The sequence below is a fragment of the Galeopterus variegatus genome, unplaced genomic scaffold (genome assembly GCF_000696425.1).
Source record: "Galeopterus variegatus unplaced genomic scaffold, G_variegatus-3.0.2 Scaffold1494, whole genome shotgun sequence".
Lineage (NCBI taxonomy): Eukaryota > Metazoa > Chordata > Mammalia > Dermoptera > Cynocephalidae > Galeopterus > Galeopterus variegatus.
Genome location: NW_007727605.1, coordinates 157,628 through 161,918, shown reverse-complemented (window position 1 = coordinate 161,918; position 4,291 = coordinate 157,628). Strand labels below are relative to the sequence as shown.

Genomic DNA, 4,291 nt, shown 5'->3' with positions numbered 1-4,291 from the left:
ATGGGGGAGGGGCGCTCACAAGCCGGAGGGCTCGGTGGAGCGCGGGCAGGAACACGGGAGAGAGGACAGTGAGGAGCAGCAGACGCCCGCCGAGGAGCGAGCGGAGGTGGTGGGCTGAGAACGACACGCACGTGCCGTCCTGCGGTCTGGAGGTCAGGGCTGCGTCCCTCCCGCAGGCCCGGGGAGAAGCCGACCCTGGCGTCCTCCAGCGGGTGGCGCCGCCGCGCGCCGTGGCCGGGCCGCGTCCCTGCACCCTGCGCGGGCGCCTTCACCCTCCTCCGACGCCCGCCTTTCGCCGCCTTACAAGGGCGCTTGTGATTACGCTGGGGTTGCCCAGAGAACCCGGAATCGTCTCCCCATCTCGTGATACTTAATGTCATCACGTTTGCAAAGACATATTCGCATGTTCCAGGGATGAGGACGTGGACCTCTTCAGGGGACCGTGGGTCTGCCTGCCTCGGACGCCAAGCACGCCGGAGGCTTCTGGACTCCAGTAGTGGGAGATGACCTCACGCCCTGGCCAGGGCCGCCTGTCCGAAGCTTGGATCCCCTTTCTTTGTCTACAGGCAGAATAAATGATAAAGGATTCAGAAATGAAGCAAAACCGTGAGGGCCTTAGTTTAAAAAATGAAAAATAGATCAACGAGAGTGACAAGAGAAAAGTACTGGGAATTTAGAGAGAATTTATCCCAGGTGGACAAGAAGCAAAGGAATTTGGGTTTTCCCCGATAAGATGCAGCCAATGCCATTTGGAATCAGGAGTCAGTGCCTGGTGGAGGATTCGTGAATCCAGGCCCAGAGACAGCCACTGCCCCTGACTTAACAAGCACGTTCTCTGACCACTTACAACGTGTGAGGGAGTTTTCAGTGTCATTTTAGAGAAAGAACTGATTCATGTTCTTTGACTCATTTGGACAACTCTCTATCAGGTCGGGCGAACGGGGAGGACCGTATGTGTAGATATGGAACAGGGAGCCACCGACACTTCAACACAGGAGCTGTGTGGGTGAGGGAGGAAAGCCCAGCTGGGTGTGTGGAAGTTGAGGGAGCCCGAGGCCCTAGGGTTTGCCAAGGTGGCCACCAAAGACCTCGAAAGGAAATCAGATGCAGGGAGCACAGAGTCCTTCCAGGTAGAGGGGTCAGAGCGCAGCACCGGGTGGCAGCCCGTGGAGATCTCTCGGGGATAGCCCATGCGTCAGTTAAGATGCCATCACAAACCACCATAGGTCTGGGGCTTAAAGCACCGCGGGCAGAGACAAATCTGAGTTTCTAAGGTAAAATAAACATAATCACATGATTCTAAAATAGGACTGACTATGGGCTAAGATTTGGAGAAAATCAAGTAATGGGAAGAACGTAAGAAAAGAGAAAAAACATCGAGGATAAGTGAATTTATCCCCTGATTTTCCATATTTCTTATTGAAATAAAGTGAGTATAAATGAATTGATACTAATTGGAATAAGAATGATACTTAAACTAATATCATGAAGATAAGATCAGTCCCTACAGTAGATTTATTTACTTATTTTTAATTTTTTAAATTTTAACTTCTCAATATACATACATTGTAGTTGATTTTCATGTCCCTTTATCTGTTCCTCTTTCCCCCCTCCCTCTCTCCCCTTCCCCACTACATCATATCTGTTCCCTTGTCTTAACAAGTTCAAGGAATTGTTGTGATTTGTTGTTGTTCTTTTCACATAAGGAAGCATTTATTTGAGGTTTAACATGAAATCATACAAGCAAAATTTGTATAAACACAAATCCACATCGAGTCATAATACAGATAGCAAGGGACAAAGTAAAAACAAGAAAAACTAATGGGCAGCTGTATACAGTTGGACACAGTTGTGCCTTTTACACTAGGAAACTCTTTTACAAAATAATCATCTTAGATCAACAGAAGACTAATCTTCAATGTCGTCCTGCAAGATGAGTTACTTTAGCATCACCTCCTGTGTTCTCCAATGTCCTCCCTTAGTATGTCTGGTAATAGTTTTGGTGATTGCCACCCCCTCGAGATGCCTTGCCATAAGTGCTCTGCTGAGCACTGTATTCTACATATCCCTGTCCATATCCATAGTTCCCATAGTTATACCCAGTATAATCATATCCACCGTAGCCACTATAGTTCTGAGCACCACCATGCTGAGCACTGTATTCTACATATCCCTGTCCATATCCATAGTTCCCATAGTTATACCCAGTACAATCATATCCACCATAGCCACTATAGTTCTGAGCACCACCATAGGCCCTATTGTAATTTCCATATCATTGATCATAATAGTTATTAAATCCTTGGTTCCAGTTTTGGCCCTGACCTTGGTCACGACCCCTAGAACCATCTCATCCACCGCTGCAGCACCTCTTCCTCCTTTTTGTTGTTGCTTTTGCTGCCTATATACCTCTTTGTGTTGGGCAACTTTGATTTCACACTTCCTGGAACCAATTTGATGATATCTGCTTTCTAACAATTTCCCTACTGGCTCTTCATCTGTATATGTGATAAAACAAAACCCTCTTCTTTCATTTGTTTTTGTATCCATAGGAAGTTCAATATTTTCAATCTCTCCAAAGGCTCCAAAATATTCTTTAATTTGTTCTTCAGAAGTATCTGGGCTCAATCCACCCACAAAAACCTTTTTGGGGGTTCTCTCCGTTTTAAAGTTTTGGCCCTTTGGGGGACTATTAATTTGCCATCCAGTTTGTGTTCTTTCACTTCCGAACCCTTATCAACACTAGCAGTATCTTTGAAAAGCACAAATCCAAATCCTCTTGATCTTCCAGTGACTGGATCTGTTTTTAATTGTGTGGTCTACAACTTCCACAAATCGAGACAAATATTCAGTCAGATTGTTCTTGCTTGTATCCCAGCTCAAGCCTCTGATAACATTTTACCGTCGTCCTGCTGATTCTTGCTCACATTGATCTTGGATCCCTCAGTGAGTTCCTCTATGTTGCTGTACTCATTTATGTCCTCCATGGTGGTGGAGTTGTTGGCAGGAGGGTGGGGGGTGTTGGCACGGTGTCTGGGTCACGGCAGTAGCAGTGGTGGAGCATTGTATCTGTTGTGATTTTTGTGTCTTCTTCCCCCTACACTCTTTGTTTGTATATTTATTTATTTATTTATTTATTTTTAGCTCCCACAAATAAGTGAGAACAAGTGGTATTTCTCTTTCTGTACCTGACTTGTTTCACTTAATATAATTTTCTCTAAGTCCATCCATGTTGCTGCAAATGGTAGTATTTCATTCTTTTTTATAGCAGAGTAGTATTCCATTGTGTAGATATACCATATATTCCATATCCACTCATCTGATGATGGACACTTGGGCTGGTTCCAACTCTTGGCTATTGTAAATAGTGCAGTAAACATGGGAGTACACGTATCTCTTTGACGTGATGATTTCCATTCCTCTGGGTATATTCCCAACAGTGTAATAGCTGGGTCATATGGTAGATCTATCTGTAATTGTTTGAGGAAACTCCATACCATTTTCCATAAGGGCTGCACCATTTTGCAGTCCCATCAACAGTGTATGAGAGTTCCTTTTTCTCTGTAACATTGCTGGCATTTACCATTCTCAGTCTTTTGGATATTAGCCATACTAACTGGAGTGAGATGATATCTCAAAGTGGTTTTGATTTGCATTTCCCGAATGCTGAGTGATGTTGAGCATTTTCTCATGTGTCTGGCTATTCGTATATCTTCCTTTCAGAAATGCCTATTCAGCTCCTTTGCCCATTTTTTAATTGGATTATTTGTTTTTTTGCTGTAAAGTCGTTTGAGTTCCTTGTATATTCTGGATATTAATCCTTTGTCAGATGTATATTTTGCAAATATTTTCTCCCCTTCTGTTCATTGTCTTTTCACTCTGTTGATTGCTTCTTTTGCTGTGAAGAAGATTTTTAGTTTGATATAATCCCACTTGTTTATTTTTCCTTTGGTTGCCTGTGCTTTTGGAGTCATATTCATGATGTCTGTACCCACTGCTACTTCCTGGAGTGTTTCCTCTGTTTTCTTTAAGGAGTTTTATTGTTTCAGGATGTATGTTTAATTTTTTAATCCAGTTTGAGTTGATTTTGGTATATGGTGAGAGGTACGGGTCTAGTTTCATTCTCCTACATGTGAATATCCAGTTTTCACAGCACCATTTGCTGAAGAGGCTGTCTCTTCCCCAGTGTGTAGACTTGCTGCCTTTGTCAAAGATCAGATGACTGTAGGTGTATGGGTTGATTTCTGGGTTCTCTATTTTATTCCATTGGTCTGTGTGTTTATGTGCCAGT

The 4,291-nt window shown here is 43.7% G+C and overlaps 1 pseudogene; it reads right to left on the bottom strand.

Annotated features, from left to right (window-relative positions):
- Window positions 1-1,951: 1,951 nt before the first annotated feature.
- On the bottom strand, window positions 1,952-3,008 carry LOC103594141 (annotated as a pseudogene).
- Window positions 3,009-4,291: the final 1,283 nt, after the last annotated feature.